Below are 21303 nucleotides of genomic sequence, written 5' to 3'. Positions count from 1 at the left end.
CTTGCTCGTCTGGTGGAGAGAGCGTGCATATTTCTTTTTATGGAGAACTTGTCTGCCATGGCATGGCTATTCTGTAGCTTTTTAAATTAGTCACCCATTGAAGTTTTAGGCTACTGGGCCCTTGAGGTGGCTCAGTAGATAAAGGTACTTGCTATCGAGTCTGGTGACCTGAGTTTGATTCCCTGAACTCATCTTGCCTGTTGTCCTCTCACCTCCACATACACCACAGCACACTCTTGTTCATGAATGCCCTCAGTAAACACATACACACACACACATACACACACACACACATACACACACACACACACACACACACGTAATAACTTTTGAACTGTTGTTAACAAAACTGCATGTGTCCCGATTCTCATATGGATATAGGCATTCATTTCTCCAGGAAAAATGCCCAAGTATGCAATGGCTGGGTTGTACAGAGTTGGATATTTAGTAGTAGCAAAACACACACAGCAAAATTTACCCCTCCGAGTACTTTCAAATGCAGAGTCAATGGCATTAAGCACACTGACATTTTTACACAACCATCCTCATCATTATTTGTAGCCAGAACACTTTTATTCTGCAAAACTGAAACTCTGTACCTCTTATTACACAGTAACATCCCCTTTCTCTATCTCCTATAACCTCACAACCACCTACATATATGCACATCTATATACCTACATATCATACATATACACACACATACCTATTTAACTACCAAGCTTTTCCTGGGTAGCCTGACCATTCAATATTCTCAGCGTTGATGTAGGAGTGGTCCAGTTTCCGTGACTCCCATCATCATTTAATGCCCTGGCTTTTTGTTTTAGGAACTCTGATGGGTGCAGCAGCATCTCTCTAAGGCTTTGCTTTGCAGCTCCCTGGTGATAAGGCTCTGAACATCTTAGCAGTGCTTGCACACTTTCTGTCTGCAGCCTCTGGTCAAATGTCAGTTTGTTGCTTGCCCTCACTTCCTGAATGCATTGTTCATTTTTTGCTGTTGAGTTCTGAGAGTTGTTGACACATCTAGATTCTGGTTCTTTCCAGATGCTCGGGTTGCAAACCTTTTCTCACTTGACAGGGTCTTTCACAGAGAAAATGTTTTCATTATCATTATTCTATTAATGTGTGTGTATGTGTGACGTGTGTGTGATGTGAGTGTGGGCATGTTTGCCATAGCACATGTGTGGAGGCCACAGGATAACTTTGCACAGTTAGTTTTCTCCTTCTACCTTTATGTGGGTCCTGGGAATCAAACTCAGGTCACCAGGTTTGCACAGCAAGCCCCTTTAGCCACAAAGCCATCTCACTGGCTCAGAGAAAATGTTATTAATTTTAATAGAGTCTAAAGTATCAGCTCTATCCTTTATCGACCATACTTCTGCGGGCCAGGACTTAGAACGATTTGACAATCTGATTTTGAGTGAATATTTTTATAATGTGTAAGGTTAGGGGCGGTTATTTCCCTTTCCCTCGCTTCTCTTCCCGTCTTCCCCTCAGCACTCTCTTCTTTATTTCCCCCGTGCATAATCATTCATTGCTGCTCCAGCACCATTTGTCTAAAAAACCATCCTTCAAAAGCAGGCCTGGTGGCACACATATGAAATCCCAGCACTTGGGAGGTGCAGGCAGGAGGATCAGAAGCTGAAGGACACCCTCGACTTCTGTCTTTAAAAAAAGGAGTTGCAGGGCCGTCCTCCTTCCACTGAATTATTTTGCACCTTTTCCAAGAAAATCCAGTGTGGTATATTTGTGCTAGTTTATCTTTGGATTCTTCATTCTGTGTCACCGATCTCTGTGCCAAGCCTCTATCCTGTGATTACTATGCCATCATAGTAGGCTTTATATCATGTAGAGTAAGTCCTCCCATTTTTCCTGCTTCTCAGTACTGATTTAGATCTCTTTCACTTGACTACGTTAAAAAAAAAAAAAAAAAAAAAAAAAAGCCTTGCTAGGAATTTGACAGTACTTGCATAAAAGCTATAGATTTGAGAGGATTAACATTTTTGCTATACCAAGTCTTCCAGTTAAGGGTATAGTATAACTACTGGGGTAGTAGCTCAGTGGTAGAATGATTCACCAGCCTCTATGAGGTTCTGGGTTCAATCCCTGGTAATAGAAAAAAAAAATCCCGCAACCATCAAGTTGAGATACTGTATGGGCCAGCCAGGCTTAAGTAGCAAGATCCTTCCTCAACAGATAAGCAAAGAAAACAAACAAAAGCACGCAGTGATGCCAGGCACAGTGCACACCTGAGATTCCAGCTGTGACCACGGCTGTAGGCCCTGCTCACATTATAATTTTTGTTTTATTTTATCTTTCTAAGTACTAGAAAGTACTATAGACCCCAGGTCTTATGCATTCTAGACAAGTGGTCTAACACATTTATACCCCTAGTCCCACATTGCAGTTTTTTAAGTCACAGAAGTGTCTAACACCTCAACTGTGTGCCTGTGATGTTCAAAGTACTATTTAATTGACATGTATGTGGGAAAAAAAGCAGAAGGATCAAGAAATAAGAATAAGAAGTTTGTTTTTACTTATTTTTTTAAAAGATTTTATTTATTATATCTAAGTACACTGTAGCTGTCTTCAGATACACCAGAAAAGGGCGTCAGATCTCATTACGGATGGTTGTGAGCCACCATGTGGTTGCTGGGATTTGAACTCAGGGCCTTTGGAAGAGCAGCCAGTGCTCTTAACCTCTGAGCCATCTCTCCAGCCCCCAAGAAGTTTGTTTTTGAAAAAACAGTTTAGTTATTGTTAGTGTCAGACTGTATCTTAAGAATAGAAATCTCAGGCTGGTGAAATGGCTCAGTGGGTAAGAGCACCTGACTGCTCTTCCGAAGGTCCGAAGTTCAAATCCCAGCAACCACATGGTGGCTCACAACCACCCGTAATGAGATCTGATGCCCTCTTCTGGTGGGTCTGAAGACAGCTACAGTGTATTTCATGTAATAAATAAATAAATTAAAAAAAAAAGAATAGAAACCTCTTGGTTTTGGTGTGTGTGTGCTTGTGTGTGCATTCGCCTGACATGTTTAAAATTACAGTCTTTGATCTAGTGTATACAATTGAGAATTTCTTACTTTTTTTTTTTTTGCCTCTGGTTGCCTCCATGTTTTCCCAGAAACCTTTCTTTGAAGAAGTCTGCAAACTTCATCCTGATTGATGGGTGAGACAGTTAACATTCGTGGAGGTGATCCTCCATGCAGGTTTATCAGAGAGACTGTTACAGACACTGCCAAAATAGCTTCCTAGCCCAGTCACAAGGAACTGCATTCTTCATAGAGAAGATGGATGCAGAACCACAAGTTCACAGGGGTTTTCCATGTTGCCCAAGTCCTTTGGAGACAATGGAGGTGGCCTGTGCACAGAGTAACAGGGGAGGAAAACAGAGTCTGGGGAATTACTTCTTTCACAATAGCACTATCAAGCCTGGCCTTTGTCCCTCAATGTTGCTTACTTGAGAAGTGGCCTGGGAAAAGGTCAGTCATAGCCTGACATTCTCCGTTCATCCAGCATGAACGTAGAAGGATGCTCACAGTCCACGTACACCCACGGCACAAGTCCCACAACCAGGTTCAGCCTAGGGGGCCTGTGAGCTTCCAGACTTGAAACTGCATTATTCTCTTCTCTACTCTGAAAGTAACTGCTTAGGCTGGGGCATTACTGGGTTCATCTTGACTTCATCTTAATTGACAATAACAAAAGCTGAGGGCTGGAGATATGATCAGTGGTTAAGAGTGCTGGCTGCTCTTCCAGAGGACCCAAATTTGGTTCTCACCATAAAAGTTGTAACTCTAGTTCCAAGGGATGTGATGCCCTCTTCTAGGTTCTGCAGGAACCAGGCATACAAGTGGTACACAGACAAACACCAATATCTATAAATAAGATACAAATTAAATTTAAAAGAGTTGAGCAAATGGTTTACTTCAATACTTTATTTATTTATTCGGACACAGGGTAGCCCAGGCTATTCTTACTCTGTATCCCAGGTTGCCCTGGAGTGCACTATATAGTCCAGGCTGTCCATGGTGATCAATCTGCCTCAGCCTCTTGAATTCTAGGAGTATAGGCATGAGACACCGAGTCCAGGTTCAGTGATTTTAATATTTTTAGCAAAATAACCCACATTTTTCTGGACCTTTCCAATTTTGGTGGTCAAAGGAAATCTTACAGATAGCTTGTGTCAATGAGTTATTGCTAAAGTAATTTCACCGGACAATTGAAACAAACTCCCTCAGGTCTTGAGAGGTGGCTCAGCAATTAAGAGCATTGGCTGCTGTTGCAGAGGACCCAGGTTTCCATGGCAGCTAACAGTGGTCTGTAACACCAGTTTAAGGGCATCCAATGACCCCTCCTGGCCTTTGTGGGAACTGCACACATGTGGTGCACAGACAAACACAGACAAAACATTATAAACAACACTTTAAAACAAAATAAAACACACTCCACTGGCATATAACAATATCACTGTAGGGTTTGGGGTCTCCTGGTCAGCAGGGTGGCTAGGCTTACTGTATTTCCCATTCTCCTCCCGGGGTCACAGGTTAACCTGAGCTTATTTAAGGATTGGAATTGATGGAATTGCAGAAGAATGTGCCAAGCAGTGCAGCATCTTTTAGATCCCTTTTCCACATCTGGCAATATTCTACCAGCCAAAGCAAGTCTGATGGCAAAGCTCAGGATCAAGACAAGGAAGTTATGGACCATCTAAGGAGGCAGAGAGAAGGCCATGTTCCCGGCATCAGCAGGATCCATCACCTATCATTATCTTATAACGGTTTTTATTCACATGGGACCTCAAGCCCTCTTTATAAATCTTCCCTATGTTCCCTCCTAGTCTAAAATACCACAATGCAATTAACCCTCAAAATAATGAATATTCACAATAGTTTCCTCTCGAATAGGGCTTTAGAAAAATTCATGCACATTTTTCTAATTAACCAGCATCCCTTCCCAATAATAAAGAAATTAGACATCGCAACATTGACTCAGAGTTAGGGCCGCCTCCTCTGCCCAGCAGGCTGGGGCTAGCTCCAAGAGGACTCAGCAACAGCTCAGTGCTTTCTGTTCAGGATTTTCACACACACACAAGAGCTTCTGTTTGGGAGGAATTGTGCATTGTGCAATTCCTCATAAAGAATGGTTCTGTCCTAGTTTTTATGGTTATAGAAGGTTACAAGACATAACAAATTCATTTATAAATGACCCCAAAAGAGGAGAGAGAGCATAAGAGGCTGAACAATACCTAAGACCCTCTTGGTTGAAGAGAACAGATTTAGGGAATGGGATTGACAGGGGAGTTAGACAATATGGCAGCTGACCCGGGGAATGCTGCCTTACATTAACACCTTTCCTTGAAGAGTTTTTCTTTTATCACTTGCATGTGTGGGAGCTGGGGAGTTATATGTATTCCTAGGAGGTCCATAAAGGATTTTTAAGTACTTGAAGACACCTATTGGCAGCCATCATTAAGAAAGATGCTTCTCTCTAGTCCCACCCACACCAGTGAACAGGTGGCCATCTGTTGCCTCGGAGGCCTCCTGGAGGCCAATTGCTATTAGTTTGAGCAAGATGGGGATTTATTGGACTATATGTAGCCTGTATATTGTTCTATATGAGTGGGGCAGAACAGATCCGAGGGATACCTGGATCCAGAAATCCAAACTCCTTCAGGTTCTTCTCTTCTCCACAGGGAGAAGAATATGCACAATGGAGACTCCAGAGTTACAGCCTTTGGGTTCTAGTAACTTCTGCAGGACAGAGAACATATCACTTTGGTAAAGTTTTCACCTTGTGTAAGAAGGAGATGCCATTAACTGGCCTGAATCCCTCTGAGTAGCCCTTGCTTATGGGTTGGACCAATCATTAGCAGAATACAGGTGAGGAACACTGGGAAAAATCACAGGAAATCACAAGACCCCGTGTTCCTCTGAGACCAGAACAGGAAGTGAATGGAAAACTGTCTCAGTTACTTTTCTTTTCTATTTGTTTTTTGAGACTGGGTCTTTCTATGTAGTCCTGGATGTCCTAAAACTTACTATGTAGGCCAGGCTGGCCTTGAACTCACAGAGGTTCACCTGCTTCTGTCTCCAGAGTGCTGAGATCAAAGGCTTGCACCACCACACCTGTCCCTTACTTTTCTATTGAGGGGATAAAACACTGCAATCAAGATGACTTATAGAAGGAGTCCATCACTGTCATGGTGAGAAAATATTTCAGCAGGTGGCAGAGATGGCGGACTGGAGCTACAGCTGGAAGCTCATATCTCCAACAATAACAGGAAGCAGAGAGAGCAAACTCAAAACCCACTCCAGTGACACACATCCACCGGGAAGGCTCCTAAGCAACCCCAATCATGACCATCAAGTGGGGACCAGATATTCAAATATGAGAGCCGGCTGGGGTCACTCTCATTCAAACCACACACAGACCTTGCCCAGCCAGCACCTTAGGAGGCTGGTGTGTATATTGTGTTGGAGGAGGGGGGTTGTGACACTGCTGTAAAATAGTACTAATCAAGGAGACTGTCCCATCTCGTGCTCTCTTCCATGGCCCTTCAGATTTGGTCTTTGTAGAGCTGTGGGTAGGATTTAACCTTAAATGTTGTCAGGGTGGCTGGACTCTAATAGCGAGGCAGGCAGCAGTTTCCTGGCTCTCTGAGGCAGCACATTTGGAAACACGGGTGCCCGCTGACCTTGAACTCCTGGGAGAACTGATTCCTGGCCAGCCTCACAGTGTCTCTGTTTGTGACTTGGCAAATTCAGCCCTGGATCTGAGGGCTGGGCCACATCAGCCCTGAATGCGAATCCTTGATCTGTTTTCCTGGCTCTGCCACACCTCTGATCAAATCTTCTGTCAGCGTCTGGATTCCTTTTTCACGCCCCCAGTCACATCTCTACCCATTCAGATGTCTTAAGGAGCAGTGTGGAACTTTCTTACGACTGGCTAAAGGTGTCAAGATTGTCAAGAGGCCATACTTGAGATGCTGAGGCAGGGGGATCACTTGAGCCAAGTTTTAGGCCAACTGGATAACATAGGGAACTTTTTCCTCAAAAAAATAATCAACCAAAAGATTGGCACATAATTACTCATATATTTTAAAATAATCTAAAAACATTTAACACATGCTTGATGAATTTACATTTGAAGTGGTTTGTTGAGTGACAGGCAATATCTGTCTTGATTCTATCATGTTATTATTATCTGTCTATCAGCCCCCGATAGAATATATAATGGATCTGATATTTTAAAATACCGGATGATGTCTAAGGGATACTTCGGATGTATACCCTAGGACAAGAAGTGGAGTAAAATATAAGGTATGGTAGTGCATGTGTTTATAGTCTCTTACTTGAGAGGCTGAGGGGAGGAGGTTGCTGAAGACTGGGAATTCAAAGCTAACCTAGGCAACACAGGGAGACCCTGTCAAAAACAAAGAAACAAAACAAAAGCAAAAAGCCCCAAACTGAAAACAATTGTTTTATTTGCTGGGATGAATCTGAAGAAACCAGTTTAGTAAGGGGTGGGACAGAAAGGAAAATCTGCTAATAAATGGTTATTTTCCCCCAAAGGCAAACTAGGTTCAGTTCTGCTGGGGGGGGCGAGGGGGCGTGGCTCCAGGAGACAGTAAAAAAAAAAAAAAAACCAAACCTGCCTTAACTGGGCAGTGGTGGTGCATGCCTTTAATCCTAGCACTTGGGAGGCAGAGGCAGGCAGATCTCTGAGTTTGAGGCCAGCCTGGTCTACAGAGTGAGTTCCAGGATAGCTAGGGCTAGACAGAGAAACTTGTCTGGAAAAACCAAACCAAACCAAACCAAACCAAACCAAACCAAACCAAAAAAAAAACCTGCCTTAGAGTTATCCCATGCACTGGGAAAGGATATGGAGGCCACTACCAATTCACCACCTGTCACTCGATGGTGGATATCTCTGTGAGCATTGCATCTCCAGTCCTCTGCTCTGGTTCCCTGAGTATATACCAAGCTTGCTCTTATGACCCGGGATACCCCTCAGCAGAGTCCTACCTGCGGTAATCATCTCTGAAGTGGTCAGTCTGTGCCAAGTGAATTCCACCTCTCTAAACCATGTATTATAGGCTCTTGCTGTTCCAATGAACCAATGGAGAGGGGAGGGTGACTCACATGTGGAAGTCCATATATCATTCTTTGTCTCTTGGGATAGCATAAGGATTCCACAAGGAGACTGGCTGACACCCAAACACCAACTTGAGTAGAGGCAGGGACAGGGTACACATAAAGCCGGATGGAGGACTGGTGAGATGGCTCAGGGGTACAGGCACTTGCTGCTGAGCATGACAGCCTGAGTTCTAGTCCTGGGACCCTCATGATAGAAGGAGTGAACTGACTCCAGCAGGTCTCCCTCTGGTCTGCACATGCCTGGCATGAGCCATCAAAAACATGTGTGTAAGCACACATACAAACAAATCTACTGGGCATAAGTCTTTTCAGTTTCTTTTTTTTTTTTTTTTTTTGGTTTTTTTCGAGACAGGGTTTCTCTGTATAGACCTGGCTGTCCTGGAACTCACTCTGTAGACCAGGCTGGCCTCGAACTCAGAAATCCACCTGCCTCTGCCTCCCGAGTGCTGGGATTAAAGGCGTGCGCCACCACGCCCGGCTGGCATAAGTCTTTACTCGCACCACTAGGGAGACGGAGTAGGCAGATCTTCTTGAGTTTGAGGTCATCCTAGTTGGCATAGTGAGTTTCAAGTCAGCCAGAGCTATACTACACAGTGAACCTCTGTTTCAAATAAATAAATAAATGTAATTTTAAAATATTGTCAGAAGGTGATAAGATGTTTGAAGAGATGACTTGGGGGTTAAGCACACTGGCTGCTTTTCCAAAAGACCTGGACCCAGCACACACATAGTAGCTCATAACCATTTGTAACCTCATCTTGTTCTGCCCTCTTGTGACCTCCCACCCATGCACATGCGCATACACTTGCGTGCACACACACACACACACACACACACACACAGAGCCCTGCTCTCCTCAGACTGTTGAATTTGAGACTGGTTGTAAGTTGACAACCTCACTTCTCTGACAGACACGCAGCTTCCTCATCTGACTGGGAATAATGGCAACCTTTTTCTCATGAGCGGCTAGGACTCGGCAGAGTAAGATGTGGGAGGCATTTAGAACTGTGTCAGCTCTGAGTAAATGACTGTTGTTAGGACAACCTATGTCATATTCAACCCACCCTGGGGAGCAGTCTGACTTCCCTCGATTCTAAACTGAGGGCAATAATCTGCATAGCATAGGTGGTTGTGATTATAAAAGGTAGTGCTGGCAAAGCAACACTAGCTAATGTTTACTGAACACTAGAATGAACTAGATATTATGCTGCGTGAGTCAGAAATGTGCTTGACAGAAAGAAGCAAGACTCAAAAAAGCAGGACAACCACAGAACATTTATCTCATGTAACAAGAATTCTAGAGAGTCTTAGCCCTACGTTTCTTCTCTGTCAGGATCAATGAGTCAATTCTTGTTCAATATGGTCGCTGTGCCTCAGGGTATCAAATCTGTGTTCCAACTGAAACACGGAACAAGTGAGTGGAAGGTGAGATGAAGGGAAGATGAGGGAGGGCGTCATGCAAAAGGTTAAAGAGTACCAGTTGAATCTTGCTTAAGAGCCAAAATCAAAGCCAGGCACACATCTTTAATCCCAAAATTCTGGGAGGCAGATCTCAGTGAATTCCAGACCATTCTAGTCCACATGGTGAAGTTCAGGGTAGCCAACGAGATCCTGCCTCAAAATAAAACAAGCAACCAAACCCAAGCAAAACACTTTTCTGGCAACACCAAACAGTTTCCATTTGTATATCATCAGCTGGACTTCGTCTGTACAGCCAACCCCACCTGCTAGAGTGTCTAGGAAATGGAGCCAGATTTTGTCAAGGGAGACAGGATTATTTGGAGGCAGTCAATTTATAGTATGTGTCACCTATGCCTTTTCCTGCTTAATCCTACTAAAGCTTAAGTGATTAGGAATAGAATTTGTTATAGATGAGTGAGCTGAGACTGGGAAGGGGAAGGACTAGCCCAGAGGCACACAGTTTACAATAGCGTCGGGATTACAACCCAGGTATGTTTGGGTTGGGACCAGTCACCTTTATATCAGGCTACAGAGTGTTAACTTGTTTCCACTCCTGCCTTTCTCTCCCAGGAGAATGCTACCAGCTGGATGCATCTGAGGGTCTGCATATTTTTCCTACAGTCACAGGGATAGGAGAAATGGAGGTGAGAATCCAGAGAAAGAATGAAGACAACTAAAAAATAAAAAATAAAAAAAAATAATAAAGAAGAATGAAGACAACTATGTCCTGGAGTCTCTAGTAGGCAGGCCTTGTGACCTGGGTGAAGTTACACTGCTGGGACCATTCTCATGTGTGTAGGATAGGGAGGGCTGAATGGAGATCTTCTGATACTGGCACAAATGCTGGCAGGACATTTTGAAATAATTATGGTCAGCCAGGTAGTGGTGGCACAGCCTTAATCCCAGCACCTAGGAGGCAGAGGCAGGGGAATCTCTTGAGTTCTAGGTCAACTTGGTCTCATAGATGAGTTCCAGGACAGCCCAGGCTACACAGAAAAACCCTCTCTCTTAAGACAAACAAACAAAAAATGAAGAAGAAGAAGAAGAAGAAGAAGAAGAAGAAGAAGAAGAAGAAGAAGAAGAAGAAGAGGAGGAGGAGGAGGAGGAGGAGGAGGAGGAAGAGGAGGAGGAGGAGGAGGAGGGAGGTGGCTTTTGAAAATTCAGATGAATAATATTTCAATGTTTGAAAATTTCATGTTGTAAACTAGTAAGTTTCCAGTTTCTCTAGTGGGAGAAAAAAACTCAAAAAAAAAAAAAAAAAGAGAGAGAGAGAGAGCGAGAGAGTTAACCTGGTCACACTGGTCACATGGCACTCAGATTCCACTTGGTGACCCTTTGCTGGAGCTTGTTAGTGACTCTGCCTCTTTAGGGATCATGTGATCCCCATAACAGTATTCATCCCACCATTTCCCTTGTCTATGCCAGCTGTTCCCGTGCCTGCTGGTCTAGTAGCTTTTGAGTTCACCAGACCACTGGGAAGACTGAGACTCTAACCGGAAGGTGATCTGAGTTGTTTATGGTTATACAGCCACAGAACTCGTAACTGGAGTCTAGGTCACGGTGCCTCCCCCAGTGAGCCTCCCCGGTAGCTGTTCCTGAGGGTCTTCATCCGGGTAGAAGCTCTCACATCAGAAGGAGCTGGCCTAGAAGCATAGGAATTTGGAAGCTCTGCTCCTGCTTGGCCACAGCTTCCTCACCTGTGAAGCGAAGGCGTTAACAGTAGCATTCTTTCAAGAGAGAGAAGGTTTTGAATTTTAAAAAAAAAATCAAAACAACAACAAAAAATTTGTTCTTGTGTATGTATGTGCAGGTGATCACAGAAGCCAAAAGATGGTGTCAGATCCCCTAAAATGGGAGTTACAGACAGCTGTGAGTGATTGACATATGGGTGCCAAGAAATGAACCTGGGTCCATCTGCAAAAGTAGAAGGTGCTTTTAACCACTGAGCCATCTCTCCAGCCCCAATCAAGAAGACTGGGAGAGCTGAGGAGCTAGGCGGCATTACTAACATGGCTATTGTTTAAGTGGCTTACTGCTCAGTAACAAAGCATGCTTCCTGCAACTTTGTGGCTTAAAAAGCGACTTGAGGGCTGGAGAGAGGGCTCAGCAGTTAAGAGCACTGACGGTTCTTCCAGGGGTTTTGAGTTCAAATCTCAGCAACCACATGGTGGCTCACAAACATCTGTAATGAGATCTGATGCCCTTTTCTGCTGTGTCTGAAGACAGCTACAGTGTACTTACAAATAATAATTAAATACATCTTTAAAAAAAACAAAAACAACAAACAAACAAAACCAAAATCAAAAAGCTATTGATTGCCTTGTGCGTTTTTAGTCTGGGCTGGGCTCGGATGGGTGGTTTTACAACTTGGCTGATGATCTCTATTTTGGCTGCATTGGTTGAGCATTGGGCTCAACAGGGAAGCTGCTATGAGTTTTCATGTGGTTTTAAAGGACTCTTCTCTTTGTGTGTTCTCTCCATATGATTCTCCCTCCATCAGGGCAGCTAGACTTCTTGTCCAGTTGTCCAGGGTTCCGAATTCCAAGAGGACGAGCTTCGACATGCAAACACTTGTGCTTCAGCCTCCCTTCTGCTTGCTGAGGTCCCCCGGGGCCCATCCTTAGCAGACCACCTTAGAATGTGAGCACAGGCTGAAGATGCCACCCAGCGGTAGAGGTCCTGTCTAACGTGTGCAAGGCCCTGGGTGTGAACCTCAGCATCACAAAATCAACTGTGATACCACAGTGCAGCACTGGAGGCTTACCAGACTGGTAGTCCACCACATCATTTCCAGGATGTCCAGTGGCTAGAGGGAGGGCGCCTTCCCTCGTAAGATGAAATTTGATCGTCTACGTCCCTCTTCTCAGAACGTTCTTCTCTGAACCTAGTCCAGATTTAAATTTTGCAGCTCTGCCTGGCAGGATCAGGCTGTCAGAGAAGCGGACTAAGTTTTAACTAGTTTTTAATCACTTGGATTGGCATGCCTGTGTGCCTGTGGAAAGGGATTCGCTGTGGGCAGGAGGACAGAATGTTCTGGATTGGCAAGGCCTGAGCCAGGCACCATGAGTCCCCTGATTGGATTCAAAACTGAGACGTTTTCAGGCCACCTGGTCAAGAATTGCTGAAGGGCATCAAATAAAACCATCTGGGACCAACATCCAGTCATGAGCTCTTAAAATACTATGGAAAAGCAGGTTTGGGGAAGCAGATGGGGATATGACGAGTGAGGCCTGCAGACAAGCACCTGGAAGGTGGGGGAGGAAACAGAGGTGACTGGAAAGTTGCTGGTGGTGTATGTGCCTCTCTGAACACCGGCGGTAGGGGCGGGTGAGTAGGGGCGGGTGGGGGCGAGTGGGAGACCTATATAGCTGCGATTTCCTGGACACGCAGTCCTTTTTTGAATAAGATGCTTCAGAAATGGGCTTTCTTGTTACTACAAATGCCACAGAATGCCGCGCGTCCTTGTTTATATTCCTTCTAATGTGCTTCTGCTTGAGCAAGCAAGCCCTTAATGTCCGTTTCAATTAACGCAGCTGCCTCTGATCGGGGTGCTGCCACTCTTGGATGCAGGGCAGGGCGAGGGAGGTCACTCGGGTGTGGGAGGCGGTGCAGCTCCTGTTAGGGGTTCTTACAGGCCCTGGCAAAGAAGGGAAGATGTGGAATGATTTACTGCCTCCTTAATGGAGACCATACTTTAAAGATGCCAGCCTGTCTTCTGTTTGATATGAAATGAACATGGAGCCTACTGGCAAGGCAGAGAGGAGAGGGAAGGCTCTGAGAGCCCAGCCAGTGGGGAATGAGAGACACGCGGCTTGCTTGACATAGGAGAACTTTCCCTATAGCCATGAGATGCCAGTATCCAGCCCCATTGGCGGAGGCTGTGTGCTGCAAGCCTGTTTGTTATCCTTGGGTGCCCTGATCCTGTCATGTGTACTTTCTTCACGCTCAGCCAAGATGGCTCAGAGCTAGTGGGCTCATACCAGCATGCCTGCCTGTGGCCCACAGTCAGTACGGTGGTGAGTAGGTTGGAATGAGAGAGCAAAGCAAGTTTTAGAGAAAAATAGTTACAACCTGCCAGGCAGTAGTGGTGCACCCCTTTAATTCCAGCACTTGGGAGGCAGAGGCCAGCCTGGTCTACAGAGTGAGTTCCAGGACAGCCAGGACTACACAGAGAAACCCTGTCTCAAAAAAAAAAAAAAGTTGCAACCTCCTCCTCTTCTTCCTCCTCCTCCCCCTCCTCCTTCCTCTCCTCCTCTCCCACCTCTTCTCCCTCCTCCTCTCCCACCTCTTCTTCCTTCTCCTCCTCCCCCTCCTCCCCCTCCTCTCCCACCTCTTCTTCCTCCTCCTCCTCCCCTCCTCCTCTCCCACCTCTTCTCCCTCCTCCCCACTCCTCCTCCCCCTCCTCCTCTCCCACCTCTTCTCCCTCCTCCTCCCCCCCCCCTTACTGCATTACAGAGGATTTACTTAGGAAAAGAATATGGATTTATGCTCTCCAAGAGTCAAGCTTCAGGAGCGATTTTCCCTTTAGTAAGTCAGAGCTCTGCTCTTGCCTTTCATCTGGTGACAATCATGAGCCCTCACCTGAAAGCACCTTCTTTGTGACAGGGGATAATAAACACATTATTTCTAGTTTTCAAAATAACTTTCTAGGTAAATGTTATATGTATCCACTTTAGAGGGGACAGAGAACGTCAGGAGCTTGGCCCATAAGTGGCCGGATTGGAGGTATAAAGAGGCTCATTTCGATTTCTGGCTCCAGTGTCATCAATTATTGAACAGTAGGGAGGGCCAAGTTCCTGACTAAGGCTTGCTAATGGATGCATCTAAAACGAGAAATGTCTTTAAGTTTTAGACATTCCCAGTGACAAGGATTCAACACAGACTAGCCTGCATTGTCCTAGGGGTCAGTGTGCGAAACCCTTGCCCCGTTCTGCAAGTCTCTTGACAGGCATCTTTCAGTCTGCATGAGCTCTTTCTGTGGACCGCATATCACTGTGCAATGGGAAAGCTAGACTAAGTATTCTTAGGGTATTTGGAGTTCCAGTTCAGGCCAATGCAATTTGACAGCATCTTTTGGGGTCATCCTGTGTGACTGTGTTGAAGGACACAAAGAGACACAAGGCCTTGGTCTTGGGTTATTGAGACACATATGCTCTAGCTGTTGCATATAAAGGCCACAGGAACTGGGGAAGCTCCCCTGGGCATGCCCTTACTGCACACACATTCCTTCAGTGAAGGATTTGCATATCATCTTTACAGCACCCCTAAGTCGGCAGTGTCATGACCACCCACGTTTATGTAGTCCTTTCGGTGCTGGATGATCACTGTGATATTCAAATCATGACAAGACCCGGCAGCGTCTGATTTCAATTTAGCCAGTGGCATGCATGTGAGGTGGAAACAGAAGCAGAAGATGATTGGTCCATACATTTATAAGAAACAGCAAATCGGGCTAGCACCCACATTCAGCTAACAATCTATAAGTCCAGTCTCAATGAGATCTGAGTCTCTCTTTTGCCCTCCCAGGGTACAGCATGCATGTGCTGAACACACACACAGGTCAAACACCGATGAACCCATAAAATAAATGGAAAAACAGTAACAAATCACTGTTTTAAGTCACTAAGTTTTGAGGTAGTTTATTTTGCAGCAATAGAAAACTAATACAAACCTCAAAGGTGTTTAGTTACAGACTTTAACCAAACAATAAGAGATTGTCAATCTTTAGACCACAACCTACAATTATTAATCTGCAGACATAACTTGTTTGGCTTATGTAGGTTTATTTTAAAAACATGATCTGATACTTAGAAACTGGAAGATCTCATGGGAAAAGAAATCCATATTTAGGGGTCCTCTTGGACAATCTTGTCCTTGTAACAGCTGGCTAGCTGTCACCTATCTCTGTGTGCTCTCTCTAGTACTACAGTACCCTCCTCTCCTTGTTATCCTGCTCCTAACATGCTTTCTGGCCCCTGCAGGCATTTGAATTTTTGATTCATGCTGTTGGCATGGCAATGGGAAGACACTGGAGGCTTCTGAGGAGAGGAGGAAGGAAGAGAGCCGAGCAGTGAGTAATGCACTGGTGGGGGTGACTCTGGGGCACATGTGGTAAAAATCTGGTCTTTAGTCTGTCCAGAGCCGTGGACTTCATCTCAGGGGAAATGCTCCTGCTCTTTCTCTGACTGTAAGCTTCCAATGGAGCCACCGAGATGTCCCCTTTCACACACAGGAGGATGGGCTGATGGAGGATCTGCAGATGATGGGAAGAGGAAGGGGCTGAGTGTGTGTCACAGGGCTCAGATGGCTTTGGGTTTAGTCCTGCTTCCCTCCCACAACCTCTAAGACCCTGGCCATCTCACACGTCCTCATCCTTGGAATGGGGGAGAGACTAACTATGGAGGGTTGATACGATTTTAAAAAGGCAGTTGAATAAGATGTATTTTAAATGTTTTCCCAACCTTGACACTTTAAAAACCTTCTCTGTATTCAGTTGAATGTAGAAACCAGTTCCTAGAGATAGCCTACTTTTTATTCTTATTTTCTCAATATATGCCACTCTCTGGAGTCCTGTAGCTCTTACATGCCCACCTTCATACTGCATTTCCTCCTGTGTGGAGAAGGAAGCCTTCTGTAAATGAGACCCTTTAAAAACTGTGGGCTCTGTTGGGCTCTTCTCCTCTGTTTTAGTTAGGAAATTACACCGTCAAGTTAGAAAATCCACTGGGAAGATGTCTTTGTTCATGTCTACGTTGGAAGTGGGCTGAGGAGATGGCTCAGTCATTTGTGTGCTTGCCCTGCAAGCACAGGGACCTGGGTTTGGCTCTCCCACACCACATAGGAAGATGGGCACAGCAGCATGCATCTGTAATCCCAGTGTTGGGAGGTGGAGTCCAGGTCGAGAAGCTGTATTTGAAGAGATAAGGTGGGGGAGGGGTGGGCGCTGAAGAGATGACTTAGCAGTTAAGAGCACTGGCTACTCTTCCAGAAAATCCTCATTTGATTTCCAGCACCCTTAAGGTGGCTAATAACCACTATTTCTAAGGGGATTTGATGCTCTCTTCTAGCCTCTGAGGGCACTGCATGCATGTAGTGCACAGACATACAAGCAGGCAAAATACTCACACACGTAAAATAAAAATAAAATAGAAAGGTAAATCTTTAAAAGAAGGCTAGTCCTGGAAGATTTACAGTGTAAGTGGTCCAAGGTGACCTGTGAAATGGTCCCCATACTGTCTTAACCAAGAAAACACTACCAAAATCCCACACACTGAGCAGTTCAAGCCATCATGCATATGATAAGAACACCCGTAAAACTGTCCAAGCAGGTCATCAAGGGTGTGCACATTTGAAAAGCCATCAAGTGTGAAAGATGTCAAAGTAGCAAAGTGTGCCGTTCTGTGGGTGTAACGGGGATACTGGGAGGAGTGCCAGGGCCAGACACTGTGGCTCGTACCAAGACGCCTGGCTTACCAGGACGGGACGGCCTGAAAAGGGGCTGCGTTCTTGATGCACAAGCTTAATGATTCGGAGTGATGCTGAACGTGAGCATTTGGATGTAGAGTCTTTGGTCTTTGAGCATGTCCTGGTGAACAAAGCCCCGATGACACAGCAATGAATTTACAGAGCTCAGGGTCAGATTAGCCCATATTGGCACAAAGTGTTCCTAAGCACGGAAGAAAAAGACATTCTAGATGAAACAAAAACCTTACAGTATGGGAATAAAATAAACAGAATAAAAGTGCTTTTTTTTTTTTTTTTAAAGGTGGGGAAAGATTGTGGAAGATACTCATGTAAACTTCTGTACACCCCCCTTTCCCCCAATATCACTAACCCCAAGTAAAAAAAATCCAGAAGTGAGTGAATTTTCTGAACAGTATCATCAGGTTTCAGACACAGTTTTTCAGATTTAAATTATTTTTTAAAGATTTATTTATTTTATGTATATGAGTACACTGTAGCTGTCTTCAGACACACCAGAAGAGGGCATCAGATTCCATTACAGATGGTTGTAAGCCACCATGTGGTTGCTGGGAATTGAACTCAGGACCTACAGAAGAGCAGTAAGTGCTCTTAATCACTGAACCATCTCTCCAGCTCCAAGAAATATTTTCTAAGTTTCATTTTCCTCCAAAACTTCTACAACATCTTGTCTTTTCCTGTTGTCCCTCATGGTAACTGAGGAAAAAAAAAAACCCAAAAACAAAGACAAAAAAAAAAAAACCATCTGCAGTGTTGTAGGCCTCATATGAGATTATGCTCTTCAGGAAACAGAATCTCTCTTCTTTATCTTTCCCTTTTATTGATTAACTGCCCTGGGGTTTAAAAAATATGTTTATTTATTTAGGGTTTTATTTGTTTTTCTTTTTTCTTTTTTTTTTTTTAAAGATTTATTTATTATTACATGTAAGTACACTGTAGCTGTCTTCAGACACACCAGAAGGGGGCATCAGATCTCATGGGTGGTTGTGAGCCACCATGTGGTTGCTGGGATTTGAACTCAGGACCTTCAGAAGAGCAGTCAGTGCTCTTAACCACTGAGCCATCTCTCCAGCCCTTATTTGTTTTTCAAGACAGAGTTTCTCTGTGGTCCCTGACTGTCCTGAAACTTGACCTGTAGATCAGGTTGGCCCCAAACTCACAGAGATCCACCTGCCTCTGGTTCCCCATTAAAGGTGTGTACCAAGACACCTGGCTTACCCTGGGATTTTAATAATTAGGAAGACTGGAGATCTGGCTCAGTCGTTAAGCACTTGTTGCTCTTGCAGAGGACCTGAGTTGGTTTTCCAGTCCCACACAAGGTGGCTCACAACCATCGGTGACTCCAGTTCTAGGTGATCTGATGCCCTCTTCTGACCCCATCAGGCAATCAGGCACCAGGATTGCAAAACACCCATACACATAAGTCTTAAAAAATAATTAGGGACCGGGAGTGGTGGCGCACGCCTTTAATCCCAGCACTTGGGAGGCAGAGAGGCAGGCAGATTTCTGAGTTCGAGGCCAGCCTGGTCTACAGAGTGAGTTCCAGGACAGCCAGGGCTACACAGAGAAAAACTGTCTCAAAAAAAAAAAAAATTAGAGAAAACATAGCACAATCATTTAGCATGTAGACTCTAAAATTGGATTTTTCCAATCATTTTCTAGCTGTGTGGTTTTGGGGAATTTAACCTCTTTTGTGACTGTCTCCTCACTTATGGGGATTTTAATAGTACTTATTTCATAAGACTGTTACAGGGATTAAGCTTGAAGAGCAGTCAGTGCACTGCCTGGTAACTAACTCGTTAGTGCTGCATAACTGTTAGCTAGTGTTGCCAGCATATTTCCTTAGAAACATCGCCCTTCAAATTCTCATCTTGTGAGACTCTTCTGAGGCGATACTGAGAGTCTTCTTGACATTTCTTTGTTGGATTTGTTATGGTCAACCATAAAACAGACATTAAATGAGGGATCTACTATTTTTATGCATTGAAGACTGAACAAAACAGACAATAGCCTGTCCTTGCACTCATCACACTGTAGTGAAAGTGTGTTTGGCAGAGAGACAATCAGCTAATATATACATTTCAGATGGGACATTGCTCTGGAGAAGAATCTAACAAGAAAGAATACAGTAGTGAAAGGTGGCTATCTAAAATGTGGACAGGTAAGACAACTGATTAATTAGTTAAGACAGGGTTTCACTGTATAATCTTGGCTGGCCTGAAAGTTGGTATGTAGACTAGGCTAACCTCAAACTCCCAAAGATCTCCCTGTCTCTGTTTCCCATGTGCTGGACCATTACTCCTGACCATGTAAGAATTCTTTTTAGAAAGCCTGAAGATGGCTGGTCATAGTGATATACACCTTTATTTTTTTCTCATAGATTTATTTGTTTATTATATGTAAGTACGCTGTAGCTGTTTTCAGACACTCCAGAATAGGGCATCAGATCTCATTACAGATGGTTGTAAGCTACCATGTGTTTGCTGGGATTTGAACTCAGGAGCTCCTGAAGGGCAGTTAGTTGGTGCTTTTAACCGCTGAGCCATCTCTCCAGCCTCAGGTATACACCTTTAATCCCAACATTTAGGAGACTGATGCAGGCAAATCTCTGGTAGTTTGAGGACAGCCTGGTCTACATAGTGAGTTCTAGGATAGCTAGAGTGAGACTCTGTCTCAAACAAACAAAAACATTAAACAAACCAACAAACCCAAAACCAAAAACCTAAAACTTAAAAGAAAAAAAAAAAAAAAGCTAAAGAAAAAAAGCACAAAAGAAACTGTTTAGATGGCAAGGAGCGAGCCATAGCAATATCTAGAATAACATGAGGGCAAAAGCAAAGGCCCACAAGAAGCAGTATAGCTGGCATTTTAGAAGACCAGGAAAAAAGTCAAGAAGTAACTAGCAAAATAGCAGACTAAAGCTTACACCGTGTCAGAGGGTGGCAGCGGGTGATAAGGTATTCAGGACCTTGTAGAATGTGCACAGAATTCCCAGTGGCAGCAGAGTATCATCTGCAATCTTTTCTAATGGAAGCCACGACCGGAGCAGGGCACCAGTGGCGGCTTGCCTGACAGTGGGGCTGCAAGTTCAGAGAATGCTTCTCAGAGGAGGAGGCTCCTCCTGAGTATGGGATGAGTGAAAAGGCTGCCTGAGAAGGTGTTAGTTAATAGATTGCTATATCCAAAGTCTAGCGGTGGTGGCACATGAGGTGGAGGCCAGCCTGGTTTACAGAGTGAATTCCAGGAAAGCCAAGGCTACCCCGAGAAACCCTGTCTTGAAAAAAACAAACGGACAAGAAAACCCAACAAATAATAGATGGTATATTTGAGCAAATATGGGAAGACTGTTGCACAGAGAGGGAAGTGAGGAGCTGGATAAAACCAGAAAAAGCAGAGGAGGTTGGTAGGGGCTGGACTGATTGATGGAAGTGTTTATTGATCACCAGAGTAGGTCTGGAAACACTGTAAAGAATTCCTGGTCTTGGCGCTGGGGAGATGGTTTAGTGAGTAAGAATGACTGCTCTCCAAGGCTGAGAACCTGTTTGAATCGCCCATTCCCGGACTCAAGAGGCCTGGCCTCGCTGTGATGCCAGCAGTTGGAAGGCAGAAGCAGGGAGGATTAGGAGTTCAAGATTATTCTCCGCTACAGAGCAAGTACAAGGCTGGCCCGGGCTACAGAGACCCTGCCGCAAGCAAACTCTGTCCTAATTCCCAACAGGTTATGAAATCACAGGTCTGAAGGGAATGGGGAATACAAATAAGTACGTCTCCAGCTTTCTGGGAGATTTCTGACTATAGCTGACGATGGTCCTCTTTGCTCTCAGAAGACCCCCTGATGGTCTGGAGAGGCAAATTGGGGATGTGAGTGGGAGAGACTGGCGACTGAAAAACTGATTCTAATGGGAGATCCTGACATGAGAAATATTTAGGAGGAAGAACCAACACCCAGATTAAGAAAACATTTCATCCCATAAGGGCAAAACTACTTGATCAGGCTTTTTTTTTTTTTTTTTTTTCTTCCCACCTTTGACGAGAGAGACCCCAGACATCGAAGCGTCTCCGCCCAACCCCAAGCCTTCGCAGCGAATGGTAGCACTCTAATTCCTAGAAAGTGAAATAACCGCGCTCCAATTGCTTCTGGCCCCTGCCGCACCGCCTCCAGCTAACAGAGAGGGCTCCATCTCCAGGCCTCGCCCAA

General features: G+C 44.7%; 1 protein-coding gene across 1 annotated transcript in view; it reads left to right on the top strand.

Moving 5' to 3' along the window:
* Positions 1–15674: 15674 nt before the first annotated feature.
* Positions 15675–21303, top strand: part of Raly (RALY heterogeneous nuclear ribonucleoprotein) — an 86683-nt gene continuing 81054 nt past the window's right edge. The window contains exon 1 of the mRNA XM_085833120.1: positions 15675–15693. The gene's annotated coding sequence lies outside the window, so the exon portion shown is untranslated. The remainder of the gene's footprint in view (positions 15694–21303) is intronic.

This window comes from Mus caroli, unplaced genomic scaffold (assembly GCF_978045245.1).
Source record: "Mus caroli unplaced genomic scaffold, Mus_caroli_1 scaffold_2, whole genome shotgun sequence".
NCBI classification, from domain to species: Eukaryota; Metazoa; Chordata; class Mammalia; order Rodentia; family Muridae; genus Mus; species Mus caroli.
This window is presented reverse-complemented; position numbering and strand designations above follow the sequence as displayed.